At 41.2% G+C, this 15,908-nt stretch overlaps 1 protein-coding gene across 1 annotated transcript in view; it reads left to right on the top strand.

The window, feature by feature from the left end:
- The window catches only part of LOC109309358 (bifunctional heparan sulfate N-deacetylase/N-sulfotransferase 3), a 128,678-nt gene that overhangs the window by 41,267 nt on the left and 71,503 nt on the right, over window positions 1–15,908 (top strand). The window lies entirely within an intron of this gene.

The raw sequence follows: 15,908 nt of genomic DNA, 5'->3' as shown, positions 1-15,908 counted from the left end.
TGGGGGAGGATTTGCGGGGAGGTGCAAAGCATGCTGGGGGACTGTGAGTTAACTCGAATCTGGGGGGGATCTGGGACAGAAGTTCAATAAGCTGATTTAACTTAGAACAGCTAAGTCTGATACTACATCCATCCAGATTTATCTTAAACTGGTTTCGACCATTTGTAAAGTGGTTTGTGCACATCGAAATTTTGTGTTACAGATTTGAACCGGTTTCTGATCACTTATAGTGGTTTATGTATAATTTCTGTCCCTAGCCTTAGGGTACAAACATGATTCTCAAAATAAACCCAGAGATTTCAAACAGAAAAACATAGAATTAAAAACATTTTAACCTGTTGTGGTCTTTCTCAGTTCTTTGTAACAAAAGAATTGCACTGCTATTTTTTTGTAGTCAAAAATGAGTGAAAACTAAGAGCTGGCATTTTAAAACAGTGGTTCTCAGCACAAATCAAACACGGATATCAGTGTATTTTTCTTGTCTATCAGCCTTAGCTTCAGGGTCAAATGTATAAACTAAACTAAAAAAAGTAATAAAACCAAAAAAAACCCCCAACCTAGAAACTAGTTTTCTCGGACCAGAATCAATTTTTAGTCAAGTAGTGACTGATATGTTTTTTAAGCTATCCAAATTACAGCTGGTTATATCTTAGAATACAGACTTGAGTTTCTCCAGGAGCATGCAGAGAATTTTTACTATAATTGTGGTTCCTGTTTTCCAATGACAGCTCTGAACTATGGAAAAAATATTGAAAGTGTAAATGCTTGAAATATTTTCTGTTCTGGGAAATAGTTGAGAAGTAATACCCATTATCAATCTGATTGTCTGCAGTATTACCCTGTGTAAATAGACAGGCTGTGGAGGACATGATTTTTTTTTTAACTCTGCAGTTCGAAGATTATCTTTTAAGCTGATGGGGCAGTTGAGTCTTTTTTTTCTCCAGAGTGCAAAGCCATAGAAGAAACATGACACCCAGGCACAAAATTTTGGCCAAAGTTTTTTTTCAAAAGAGCTGTATCCATAACTGTATGTGTTTGGTGTATATACTTATAAACCTGTATGTGTTTTGTGGACAAACTGAGAGAGAAAATGTTGGCCTGCTAATCTTATATACAACTTTGAAAACTTGGATTGTGGACAGGGAGACAGAGTAAAACTTTAGTAATAGAATCCTCCAACAAACCAGATAGCCAAGTACAAGGGAGATGTACAACTGTCACAACCCATAGTTATTTCTGCCCCTTATGCCAGGAGTATAGCTGTAACAAGTGCCTAATCTCCTCCCAGCCTCAGAATCAGTGACTAACTTCCATGCATGTACATATACTAAACTTCTTCAGAAAAAAAAGCAGAATACAGTAGAGCTAAATAATTCACAGTGTATCAGGAGTCTGGACTTCTCCATAGATTGCCTTCCAAGCAGCATAGCCCTATGGTAGCACAATGGAAGGAAGAGGCTTTGTGACTTCAGGAAGCAGCATATGTCCCAAAATTACGACATACAAAAAACCAGAACTCTTGGTTCCAAAATGATACCTTTTATTAGACCAACTGGAAAATGGCAAGAAAATCTAGTTTTTTGTATGTCTTTTTGTCTCAGACCAACACAGCTACCAAGTACACCCCCAAAATTATGAAGATTTTGAAAAATTCATTGTTCTGCCACTGGCTCTGATGAAAGTTTAAATGGGAAGTAGCATTCGAAGAAGCACTAAATAAAAAATAAACATCCTGTTAGAGACTGAGAGTTAGAGTAAGAACTTGAATATGTCTTGGTTCTTCCTGAAGTGTATGGAATATAATACATATGTTACAGTAGATCTAATGACACTATTTTTTTTTAAAAATCACTGATTCTGGTATTATGCATCCTAGTGAACTGTAACTATGCGACTGAAAGTGTGGAATTTATAGAAAGCAGTGGGACACTGATCCTTCATACCTTTGTACATAGGTATATAGGTCATTTTTAACCCATTAGTAAGGACTGAAATGTATTGCTGTTGGTCATTCAGTTCCCTATGAAGTAGTTGTTCATTTCAGCCTGGTTTGTATTAAGCATGTGTCCAACCTGCTTCAGAAAACAACTGCATCTTTTGCTTATAGGATGCAGTCAACATCAGCAACATCAGGCAGTCATAACAAAGTGACCAAGGAGTGAATTGAAATAAAATGGGAACTAGTGTATCGCCCCAAGATGTGGGCTGTCATGTTCAGATTTAAGGCTGCTCAGTGGTGTAAGGAATTTGCAGTGCAGCTACCTGAAATGCCCTGAATGTGACTAAAAATATATCAACTTCCAGCTCTGTCAGTTCATCCCATTTCACAAGAACTTAATTAATGCATGTGCAGTAACTTTAATTGCATGTTGAAGAGAATTTACTTCATTTTACTTAAAGTTTTATTCTGTTTTGGGAATTCACTTATTCATTCCCACTATTTTATAACACATGGAAGGTTTAGGCAAAAATGAAATAGAATCAATGTACTCTGTTGAGCCTAAAATCCTGTATATCAAAACCCATGGAAAAATATGATATGCACCAGCATGGTGCTTATTAGTTCTACTATTTTAATTGGCCTGGGGTTTTTTGACCTTTAATTAAAAGAAATGGAGGGGTTTTCTTTCCATTAAAAGCAGAATAATGAAATAATTTAGCTGGGCTAGTAATATTCAGGTCCTCTATCAAGCTACAGTTTAATCAAGAACTAATAATGAAGAATTCCATATAGAATCCTGAAAACAGCATTGCTAATTGCATTACTTTATTAAATACAGTTGGTGCTAGGTACTTAAAGCCTTCAACCTACCGTCTCATAATTAGCTTACTCCCTTTAGCTTTCCCCTTCAACCTTCAAGAAGAAAGAAGTTAGTGAAAGAAGTTAAAATTTAAAGTGTTTCTTGAATCTTTTGGTTGTGCAAATGATTCACTGAGATGAAAGAGCATAATATCTTGATAGGGTGTATCATTCTATCATCAAAACTAGTTCCAGCATATGATATATATGAGGATGCCGAGGGTGAAACCAGTAATATTAAATTAAAACAATGTATTCTGATAAAAACTAGAGGGATGCTTCTAATCTTCCAATCACATTTTTATAGCATTTTATTAAATGTTTCTCTTTTGCTATCAACAGGATAGGTATTTAACACTAAATTTTACTGACTTGTTTGTTTGCTTTCCTTCTGGTTTTGCCCTCCATTTCTCCTACATTTCAAATAATATTAATAATCAGAATTCAGCCACTGAGTCAGTCTGACCCAGAAGTTAGCAACTGACTCAGCCTGTGACCTGTAAGGCTAAGTACAGACAGTTCAAAAAGCCTGAGGCTGAATTAATTCAATCTAGGCAGTTTCCTCTAAGCTGCATAGGTTGAACCGATAACCAACTGAACTGACATTCAGTTTACAACTGGGAAAGGTATGGGGAGGCCTGCACTGACCTAGGCCAGTAGGTGGGGGCGCTAGAGCACATCTCCCAGCCTGCTGGCCATTGCCAGCCCAGCCAAGAGTCCCCAAACCCCTGCTGTCCCCCCACAGATGATTAAGAAGCTGCCTGTCCAGGTACTAGCCCACCTTGGGGGAGCCTCCCCATCAGGAAGTTTCCCCCAGCCTGGGTTACCCAGCCCAGGCAGCCCTGGGGAGCCAAGGAGAATTCCCCCCTCCCCCTTCCCAGCTGCTGATTGCTTTAGCCACTGCTACAGGAGGGAGGGAGAAGAAGTCCTCCTGGCCGAGAAGCATTCTCCTCATTTCCCCGGGGGCTGCCCTGGGCTGGGGTGGGGGGAAGCCCCCCAAGGCTTCCCACTGCTCCCATGGTGGGCTGCATGCTCAGGCACCCAGCTCAGGGGACTCTTTTTCCCTCTGTCCTATGGCAGCTGCTAAAGCAATCAGGAGCTGGAAAAGGAGAGTGGAGAGAACTGCCAGGATCTGAAAAGCCCCCACCGCAGGGGATCTCCTTCCCCCACCATGCTGTGTAGACCCTGGCTAGAGGGGCTGGGGGTCTGGTCTCCTGCCCTCCATCCCTATGGACTGATGGATGCAAGCAAGAAGCAAGCTAAGGAGCAGTGGGGCGAGGCAGTCCCTGCTCCACTGGAGCTGGCAGCATAGTCCAGGGCTGCAAAGCATCCTGGGATGCTGGGGGACTGTGAGTTAACATGAACCAAGAAGGGATCTGGGACAGAAGTTCTATAAACTGGTTTGACCTAAATCAGTTGCCTGATACTACATTCAGCCAAGTTTGTCTTAAATTGCTTTCAAAAACTGTAGGGAGAAGTGGACACACCGGGGGGCAGGGAACAACTACAAGCAGACCTGGACAGGTTGGACAAATGGGCAAAAAACAATAGAATGTGATTTAACAAGGAAAAATGCAAAGTGCTGCACCTAGGGAGGAAAAATGTCCAGCACACCTGCTGCCTAGGAAATGACCTGCTCGGCAGCACAGAAGTGGAAAGGGATCTCGGAGTCCTAGTGGACTCCAAGATGAACATGAGTTGTCAGTGTTACGAAGTCATCAGCAAAGCTAACTGCACTTTATCATGCATCAGCAGATGCGTGACAGACAGAACCAAGGAGGTGATGCTTCCCCTCTATTGGGTGCTGGTCAGACCACAGTTGGAATACTGAGTCCAGTTTTGGGCGCCACCCTTCAAGACGGATGTGGATAACCTGGAGAGGGTCCAGAGAAGGGCCACTCATATGTTTAAGGGCCTGCAGGCCTACGAGGAGAGACTAAGGCGCCTGGACCTCTTCAGCCTCCGCAAGAGAAGGTTGAGAGGCGACCTTGTGGCTGCCTATAAATTCATCATGTGGGCGCAGAAGGGAATAGGTGAGGTTCTACTCACCAAGGCGCCCCTGAGGGTTATAAGAAATAATGGCCATAAGCTAGGAGAGAGCAGATTTAGACTGGACATTAGGAAGAACTCCTTCACAGTTAGAGTGGGCAAAATCTGGAATGGACTCCCAAGGGAGGTGGTGCTGTCCCCTTCCCTGAGGGCCTCAAGAGGAGTTTAGATAGGCACCTGGCTGGGGTCATTTGAACCCAGCACTCTTTCCTGCTTAAGCAGGGGTTTGGACTTGATGATCTATTGAGGTCCCTAACTTCTGACCCTAACATCTATGAATCTATGAAAATGACCAAAACCAGTTTATGTGCACTGAACCTATGTTCTGTTACAGGTTTTAACCAGTTTCTAGTCACTTAAACCAGCTTATATGTAAATTCTGTCCCTAGCCTAAACCATTTGGCTCATTATTTTTTAAAGTTGTCAATGGGACTTCCTCCATTTGGGGTCTCACCTTGTGACACTTTATGAGGCAGTTATGCCTGTGCTCTGGAGGTGGGCAGTTAAAGCACCTGCGCATCATGTGTCTCAGAGTCCCCATGCTGAAAAATGGTGGCAGGAGTACTTTAAGTAATTTTTGAAGGTGCTGACCACCCCATCACAGTTTCAGTTTACTTAAACTAGAGTTGTGGATGTTGATCTATTCTGAAAATCAGGGCCAATGTGTTTTGAGTGGGGCATTAAAATGCTAACATACAATATCAGAACAAAAATCTTAGACTCAGTCTCTTTGGTACAAGCATTGCATTTGGTTTGACCTAACCAGGGAAGCTCTTTGAAGTCCGTAGATAACTGGATGTGATTATCTGCTCCAAGTTATACTTAAGGTACAGTCAATGGGAGCTTTGCTTATGCCATAACTGCAATATTGGGCCCTAAGTAAGACTGAAGAAATTTGACATTTTACGGCTGTTACAGAAAAAATCTTAGCGCCTGTGAACAACAGCAGTTCTTGCATGTTTGGCATAAGATACTTCATTTCCTTCCCCAAGGAATTTGTGCACGTAATTTATGCTTTAAATGTTGCCACTACATTAGCTGGTTAACTGTAAATAACCATTCCACTAGCATACAGTACATTTAAGCTGTTGCATCTAAAAGGGAGGTTTTGTAGGTTTTTCAAAGCCCGTGTTTGCTTTTAATTGAAAGCAGGATTGGGAACTAATAATTTCCTGAAGCTGCTATATATGAAGAAACGTTGAAATACGTTTTGCTGTTTTAATTTTGTTATTCAAAGTAGTGTTAATGGTTATCATTTTGTTCAGGTCATAAACTAAATCTAGTAAGTCTGAAACTTAAAATGTTTGTCTGGTGTCAGCAGACATCCTTCCATACTTATTTTATCAGGCTTCCTATCTTTTCTGTCATCAGTTGGCTTCTCAGTTCCCACAATTCCAGAGCAATGTTTTTCCACCTATGTAATTTTTAGCGTATTTATAATTTATTTCTGCCAGCTCAGCTGTGTTGAACAAGCTAAAGAGTTCTTTAGTTCTCTTTTCTTTCATTTGCCCCCTCTGTTTTTGCAGTTCAGATAAGAGAATGCAGTGTCAAAGAAAAATTTAAGTATTTTCCTGCCTTTATTTGAAGAATATTCCAAATATTTTTCAAATTTATCTAAAGTACCCACAGCAGATATCCTTTCTGCTATGTATATTAAGAATTTATGGTATTGGATCTCAAAAAGAATACTCTGGGAATTCCAGAAAGAACATATATTGAATTTTAATGTTATTCCACAAATACATAATTTATCATGACTGAAACAACTTTTTCTCATAAACAAAATAGTCCTTCTATGAAAATACAGCAAAATGTACCTCCAAATACTTCTGCAAATAAATAGCACCACACTTTAAAATGTTAAAGGGATACTTTTAAACTATCTTAGATAAAATTAAGAAATTATGGTTCTTTAAATTTGTTGTGTGGACCAGAAGTGTTTGTAAGATCCTCTGTACGTGCATATCACATTTTTCAGTTCTGTATCTGAATCCATTTTAGTTTTGATTTGGTTTTGATTTGAATATTAATGGAACTTAGAAGGAGGAGCAGAGGAAGAAATAGTGTGGAGTATGCACCAGGGAAACAGGTTTTTGAGCATATCCCAAATCTGACCAAGGTTGGCTGTGCCTTAAGGAAACAATCCTTCGGGCACAGAGGGAGACGATTCCGATGCGGGGGGAAAGGGGCCAAGAGGCTTCCTTGGCTGACCAGAGAAATCCAGAGCAGCCTAAGGGCAAAAAGGGGGGCATATAAGCAGTGGAAACAGGGAGAGATTACTAAGGAGGAGTATGCCTCCTCAGCTCGCAGTTGTAGGGAGGAAGTTATAAAGGCCAAAGCTACCATGGAGCTGAATATGGCATCCCAAGTTAAGGATAACAAAAATTGTTTTTCAGATATATAGGGAGTAAAAGGAAGGCCCAGGGCAGTATAGGACCACTACCGAATGGGCAAAAGCAATTGGTGACAGACGGGGAGGACAAGGCTGAACTCCTCAACAAGTTCTTTGCCTCAGTCTTCCTAAACGAGGGGCAAGGCAAGTCTTACATTGTAGAGAGGAGACAGCTGGGCACCAAGCGTTGACCCTGAGATGTTGCAGAGTCACTTGAAAGGACTGGATGTGTTTAAGTCAGCAGACCCGGATGAGCTCCATCCAAGGGTACTAAACCCACTGGTAGATACCATTGCACAGCCACTGGCAAGAATATTTGAGCACTCATGGTGCACGGGACAGGTTCCGGAGGACTGAAAACGGGCCAATGTGGTCCTATTTTCAAGAAGGGGAGGAAGGAGGATCCAGGCAACTATAGGCAGTCAGTCTCATCTCCATCCCTGGCAGTCTTTGAAAAGATTATTAAGGCTCATAGATGTGAGAGTCCAGAGGAAAAATTATGCTGAGGGGAAACCAGCATGGGTTCATAGCAGGTAGATCATGCCTGACTAATCTAGTCTCTTTTTATGACAAGGTTACTAAACACCTTGACACAGGAGTAGGGGTTGATATTGTTTACTTAGACTTCAGGAAGGCCTTCAATATGGTATCCCACTCCATACTGGTGAACAAGTTAAGAGGCTGTGACTTGGATGATTACACAGTCCAGTGGGTGGCAAATTGGCTAAAGGGTTGTACCCAGAGAGTGGTAGTGGATGAGCTGGTATTGACCTGGAAGGGAGTGGGTAGTGGGGTTCTGCAGGTCTCGGTCCTTGGACCGATACTCTTTAATGTCTTCATCAGCGACTTGGATGAGGGAGCGAAGTGTACTCTATCCAAGTTTGCGGATGATACAAAACTGTGGGGAGAAGTGGACACACCAGAGGGCAGGGAACAACTACAGGCAGACCTGGACAGGTTGGACAAATGGGCAGAAAACAACAGAATGCAATTTAACAAGGAGAAATGCAAGGTGCTGCACCTAGGGAGGAAAAATGTCCAGCACACCTACTGCCTAGGAAATGACCTGCTCGGCAGCACAGAAGTGGAAAGGGATCTTGGAGTCCTAGTGGACTCCAAGATGAACATGAGTCGGCAGTGTGACGAAACCATCAGAAAAGCCAATGGCACTTTATCGTGCATCAGCAGATGCATGACAAACAGAACCAAGGAGGTGATGCTTCTCCTCTATCGGGTGCTGGTCAGACCACAGTTGGAATACGGCTTCCAGTTTTGGGCACCACCCTTCAAGACGGATGTGGATAACCTGGAGAGGGTCCAAAGAAGGGCCACTCATATGGTTAAGGGCTTGCAGGCCAAGCCCTACAAGGAGAGACTAAGGCACCTGGACCTCTTCAGCCTCCACAAGAGAAGGTTGAGAGGCGACCTTGTGGCTGCCTATAAATTCATCATGGGGGCACAGAAGGGAATTGGTGAGGCTCTACTCACCAAGGCGCACTTGGGGGCCACAAGAAATAATGGCCATAAGCTAGCAGAGAGCAGATTTAGAGTAGACATTAGGAGGAACTTCTTCACAGTTAGAGTGGCCAAGGTCTGGAATGGGATCCCAAGGGAGGTGGTGTTCTCCCCTACCCTGGGGGTCTTCAAGAGTAGGTTGGATGGGTACCTGGCTGGGGTCATTTGAACCCAGCACTCTTTCCTGCCTATGCAGGGGGTCGGACTTGATGATCTATTGAGGTCCCTTCTAACCCTAACATCTATGAATCTATGAGTTCCAACCCCTGCATTAATAGTTTCCTTAGAGCCTGTCTATTTGGTGATACTTGGATCATTTAAGACAAATGAGCTCATACATGATATCAAAGGGGAGGAAGATAAAATAATCTTTATAAACCACTTCTGAATGTGGTCCAGAATGCCCTTTAAAAAACACGCTTTCACGTCACACTTTTGTCTTAACATTTCTGGAGTGTCTTAAGTAGACAAGTCCTTATAAAAAGCCAACACAGATTTAGAAACATGGAATCTTGTAATGTATATATTAAATAAGTAGCATTTGCTTGCTGACAAACATGTACAAAACAGACTTTCTTGAACAATTAGAGCTTGTACATACCTTATTACTGAGATGAACCAATAACTGAGCTAAAGTTGTATTGCAATATCACAGTCGTGCTAGTAATCAAAGAAATATTTGGAGCAAATCCTGCTGGCCTTACTCATATTAGCATTGTTAAAATCAGTGTGGTTCTTTATGGAAGGCAAACAGGATTTTGCCTTAAGTTTCAGTGTATACTGGGGAAAAATATTATAATATTATCAGTCTGACTACAGAATCAAATTACAGTTACTTGTAGGTAGAGATAATAGAGCTTAACTATAACATCTGGCTTATCATCTGAACTCTGCTAATGCCGAGGGATGTTTGGGCATATAAATTTGGTTTATATTGAACAAATTGTTGCTGTTTATTAAAGACAGCTGACATTTCAAAACTTCTCTGAGCGGATAGTCAAATGAAGTCACTCTAAATAGAATGTGAGGCAGGGTGACAAAGTGATTGTGGGGGAAGGAAATGGATAGGAAGCTTGGTGACCCAAATTTTATTCCTGGCTTTCTCAGGCAAGTGACTTCTATGTCTCAGGTGCTCCATTTGTAAAATGAGACTAAAAAAATTTACTTTCTTTTGTTAATAACATGGAGATCTTTGAAAGGAAAGTGATATAAAATACGTAAATATTATTGTCGTGAGGAGGAAGGAGGCTATGTAGGAAAAAGCAAGAATTCTTCAACTTCTCATGGCCTGGGCAGCATCTGAGTAAAAGATATCTCCATCCATGTGTGACCTTATTGTCCACATGACATCACATGGTCACAGCCATTTCTTCATTGGAAAATGTGAACATTTTAAAATTAGGATGTATTATATTAAATGTATTAAAGTATTATGAATATTTTTGTAAACAATTATTGTAAATTATTAAATTTCATTTGGCAGCTAAAACATGGTGTCATTGCTCTATAACCAGCTAGCTCCCAATGGATTGCCCACAAGGGCTCCATGAGCCTTAGAGCACAATGGGAATCACTGCTTCACAAGAGCTGAGTTATTTTAAATTATTTAGATTATGATCATCATTAAATTAAGTCTGCTTGTAAATAGTCATGGCAGTTTATCAGACAGGAAATGACAATGACCAAAATAGGTCTGTGGATCCTGGAAAATGCTAGTTATGTACTCAGAGGCCTACCTTTACAGTGATATAAATGTCAAAAGAGAACTGAAGTAACTCCAGTGACTTCATTGGAGCAAAATGGATAAATGTAAGTTGAGAGTACATGAATATTTACTACATCTATACCTATCTCTGTTACTTATGATACCTATATACCAGATGCAAGAATTAAAAAAGTGTTATGCTTTATGATCACAATCACTTTTATCACTTTCCTAGGTTATATTGTCCTTTTCAAGGATTTGTTTTGGGAAGTTTGCCGCTGAAGAAAATGTCATCAGTACTTGAACAACCATCGTTGTTGTTCCTGTCTCGTACACTGAGAAACTCAAGCTTGATGAAAGGAATTTCCAGAGCCCTCAATCTTAGCTAGGAGAAGTTACAAAGAAATAAAATATTTTTATTTTAAAAAGTACATGATAATACTTGAAAAAAAATCCATTCAACTATAGTAATTAATTACATATTTATAAATATATGTAGATGGCTATGAACAATTTGTAAGATACTAATAACACAGAACTCTGCTTATACCAGGGGTAGGCAACGTTTTTGGCCTGAATGCCAAAAAACCCTGCAATGTCTACCTTGTAAGATGCCGGACTGCTGGTATACCAGAACCAGGGTGGGGGTATGTAGCGGGATGCACTGCATATTAATATCGTTAATAATAATAATAAATGTTGCTTTTTCTACAATAAATACCAGGTTTTCTAAAATTTCTAAACCTGGTAACAATAAACAAAACTTCATATACTACCTTGTATTGTAGTCTTTTTTAGTTAAGCATTATTGTGATGAAAGTGAGAAAGAAGAGAAAAGGAGGAGAGAGAATGTGGGAAAGACAAAGGAAAAAAAGAGGGAAAAAAGGAGAAGAGAGAGAGAACCAGACATACAGACATAAACACACTTGCACAGAACAGATATACACATACACTTGCCCAGACCAGACAGACACACGTGTGTACACAAAATCAGACACACATGTAGACAAACATATGGAACCAGACACAGATACATAAACAGCAACACACACAGAACCAGACACACCTGGGCCGCAAGACAAAGTTCAACTCGATAATGTCCTGAGCCCGCCACAGCCTGTGTGCTTCCCCAGGGAGCTGGCTCCTGGGCTGCAGTGCGGCCTGCTGAGGCCCCGGCTCAGAGTTTTCCCATCATCCAGCTGCAGGGGCGGCACTAGGGGGGAAGCCTTGGGAGGGCACCCCAAAATTTGCCTTAGCCCCTTGTAGTCACCTTCCTAGCACTGCCATCTCCTGCCTACCCCACACAGCTGAGCCCGCAAACATGCAGCACTCGAGGCAGGGGAGGCACTAGCCTCTTCCTAGTGAGGGGGGCTGGGCTCGGAGCTGGCGGGAGCAGGGCAGGCAGGCAGATGTGGCAGTGCTGGGAGGGATGGAGCCTCTCGGCCCCACTGAGCCCAGGCCCAGCCTAGCCTCCCCACTGAGAAGAAGCTAGCACCGCCCCTGCTCCAGAACCCCGGCATCAGCTCCGTATAGCCGGTGGGTGCACATGCACCTCAGAGCAGACAGCAGGAGGGGAGCCTGAGGCAGCACAACCCCAGCCTGACCCTGACCCCCGCTGTATGCTGGGGCTCCAGAGCCCGGTGCAGCTGTGTGCAGTCTATGGGCCACAGCTGGCCCAGGCTCTGAGTAGCTGCTGCCAGCCATGGAGCCTGGGCTGCTTGCAGCAGGGCTTGCAGCCTCCCAGCTGCCTGCTGGAAGCAACAACCCAGGATGGCAACAGCTGCCCAGCAAAATGGCCTCATGTGCCATGCTCTGGTACATGTCAGGGGTTGCTGACCCTTGGTTACACAGATACCCTGAAGAGATTTTCGTAAAAGCAATCATTTAAAAAAACCACAAAAAACAAAATCCCCAGCGTACTACAAGCATACAAAACAGAATTTAGAAACAAAATTTTAGATTTGGCCCTCCACACTCTCTCTCTCTCTCTCTCAGAAATGCAATAATAGTCCTTGCCATCTGCTGCTGTATATTTTTCATGGGTTTTAACATTTTGCTTTTAAAATCTAAATGATGAGTAAAATGTCAAGTCACCCAGAAAATAATCATAGGCATGCTAATCCAAATGTTATCTCAGTTTGTCTGCACAGAAGATAGTTCACAGTAGGTCTGTACTCTCCTGCTTTAGAGACAGAACAGGTAGCATGTGGGTAGGCACATGTAAGCACGGTTGACTTTATCTGCTAAATTTGCGAAATAATATGCAGGCTTTTAGCAGCATGACTCCTGTAGATTTTAATGAGCATCACATGCCTAAGCTCCACACTAAATCTTTCAAAATTTACTCTGTACGGGACTAGCTTCAAATTTTTTTGGAGATTAATAAATGCTACTACTTCTAATAAATGTGGGAAAAAATCAGTTAGGATCAACAACAAATCACTTTGTCATGCTTACTAGCCTAAATGAAATTGAACTAAAGGACTCACCATTATAAATGCATGAAGGTGAAAAAACCCTCTTCCTTCCATTTACTTTCAACCATAGAAGGAAGCAAAAAAAACCCTCTTCCTTCCATAGACTAAAAATCAATTGTCAAGTTATCACAGAGATATCATGCAGTCTCTCCTGCTCTCTCTTTTCATTTTCAAATACTTTGAATGGTGACTCTCATATCCATGATGCAGTGACTTTGACATATCAAAAAAGTAGAATTTGAAGAAATTGAAGAATTTCTGCAAAGGTCTCTTTCTCTCCAGCATTGCTACAGTTTTCTTCTTCCTCTTTTTCTTTTGATAGTCCATCAGTTAGAAACTATAGTGGAGATGATAGGTTCAGAGGTAGGTAGAATATTCCCAGCAGGATACAGATAAGGCCTGTAGCTACAGCACATTACTACAATTTAAAGATGGACACCACCACAATGAATGTAACATATAGAAGCTGTTTCCGGGGTGTTGGTTGGAGCCGTGTTGGTCTAAGGACGTATGCATGCAAGGTTCTTTGGGTAGATGTGATGTCTTTTATTAGACCAACTAAATAGTCGGAAGAAATGGTTTTTGCCAGCTTTTAGGTACAAACAACCTTCATCAGGCAGAGGGAGAAAGGTGTTTGGACCCGAAAGCTTGCAAAGAACAATTTTGCCAACTATTTAGTTGATCTCATAAAAGATACCATATTTTCCCAAAAATCTTGTCTACACGTAGAAAGTGTCATACAGAAAGTGATCAGACACCAGAGACAATATTCCACAGAGAACGTTTATGTTGTCGCAGATGGATGCAGTAAAGAACATAAATGTTGTCTGTAATAAAACTTATTCAAGTTACAGTGTTTTGAAGCTGTTCATTTAAGGATGACTGCACTTTATCTAGCAGCTGGAGCAGAATGCATATTTAAGTGGATGCAGATTTTTCCCTTAAACTTCTGTTTCAGATACGTAGCAAAAAGATGTTTGGTATCTATATCCATGAGGATTGTCATTGTGTTGTTTTATGTTCTTTCTTTCTTCTTCTGGGTATATTTTATATATATAGGTTCTTTGGGTAGATGTGATATCTTTTATTAGACCAGCTAAATAGCTGGAAAAAAATGTTCTTTGTAAGCTTTCAGGCACAAACACCGTTCTTCAGGCATATAGAGAGTCTGCTGATGAATTGTGTGGTCTCCTGGGTAGAATAGAAGCCAAGATACCAAATGGAGGACTGTGAAAATGCAAATGTGTGGCAGTGAAGGTCTGAGGGATGGGAGACAATAGATGTGCTATATTTCTCAACTTACAATCTGGTGCCCTTAGTGTTTTGCTTTTAAAATAGCTTGCATTTTTAAATGAATTAATAACATAAAAGAGAGTTAAGAAAGGTATACATTTTAAAAGACTCAAATCATTAACATTTCGAATGAGATTTTCAAAGGCACAAATGGGAGTTAAGTCATTGAATTTCAAGAAAAGTTCTGTGCCTGCTTGCTCTTTGTATGTGGAAAATCTTCAGTAATTCTTCCTATTATTCCCACTGTGATTTTAAATGCATTCACTTTTCCTTAATATACTATTGTTGTTCATTTCTGAAATAAGCAATAAGGCATTCCATCTTTGTGGAATGTCTTTTTGCCTATGTCATTTTGAAGACCCTTGTGATGACCTGCAATACACCAAAATTATTTTCTTTCAGCCATGTGGTTTCAGGGCTGTTGCTGCTTACTAGAATCAGTGTGTATGTGTGCATGAGTATGTATGTATGCTATGTATAAGTATAAGATAACTGTACATTTGTTTTGGAGGGCGTTGTTTTTTGTTCTTTGGTTTTGGTTTTAGGCTTTTTTGGCTTTTTAATCAGAAGTAAAAGTTTGGGGGGGGTTGTAAAGCAAAAAAACAAAACAGTAACATAACTGTGTTGTTCCATTTTACAGTCTCAGTGTTTGGGAGACATCTGAAATTCTTTGTAACTCTTCAGAGTAACAGAAGATAAACAGTGTAGAAATATGAAGAATTAAGATGTATTTGATTAATAATAACTACCCGTTTCTTTCTTTGCATGATGCTTTTCTGTTCATACTAATTTAATGGAAGTACACTCATGCTAACAGTCAGTAAGCTAACTGCTTATGCCAGACTTTGTGCAGAGACATTAGCAGAGCCTTGGAATATAAGAATTGCTGTTTACTGGGGCATACCATAAGTCCATTTTGCCCAGTATCCTGTGTCACAAATGGTAGAGAGTGAATTCTGAAAGGGAGAATGAACTGAGAATGACCAGGGTTTTTTCCACTGTTTCTCTTTCACTTGTAGCCTCCAGCAGTTCGGCTAAGTACAGAAGTCAAAAAGCCAGAGGCTGAATCGGTTCAATCTTTGCAATCGGTTTAATCTAAGCTGCATAGATTTAACTGGGAAGCAAGTAAACAGACATTCACTTCTGATTCCAGAAATGCAGCCACTTCTGAGATACTGGCTGCCAGGGGCAGACATCAGGGGAGTTGAGGGAGGCCCAATCCTTGTTATGGCAGTGCAGCCCTGCCTGCCCCTTCCCCACCGCAAAATCCCAGTAATAAAAAAACACACCACAAAAAAGTTTAGTTTCTCTGCCTGTTGTCCTTTAGGGACCCTTTAACACCCTGATTATCCAAAGGCCCAACTGACTCCTTGGAAGGTATTCAGTTTCTTGTGTACTTAAAGATATTTTTATTGCTATCTTTTGTGTGTCTACCAAGTTTTTCCTCAAATTATCTCTTATCTTGTCATATTATAGTTTTACATTAGATTGGGCAGTATTTATGCTCTTTTGTTTCCTCATTGGGATTTGATGTCCGCATTTTGAAAGTGCGCTGCACTTCAAGAGGGGTGTGGACAGCATCGAGAGGGTCCAGAGGAGGGCCACTCGTATGATCAGGGGACAACAGGGCAGGCCCTATGAGGAGAGGCTACGGGACCTGAACCTGTTCAGCCTCCA

Source organism: Crocodylus porosus, unplaced genomic scaffold (assembly GCF_001723895.1).
Source record: "Crocodylus porosus isolate Cpor-Errol unplaced genomic scaffold, CroPor_comp1, whole genome shotgun sequence".
NCBI classification, from domain to species: Eukaryota; Metazoa; Chordata; order Crocodylia; family Crocodylidae; genus Crocodylus; species Crocodylus porosus.
The sequence above is the reverse complement of the archived record's forward strand: the minus strand, read 5'-3'. Positions and strand labels throughout refer to the sequence as shown.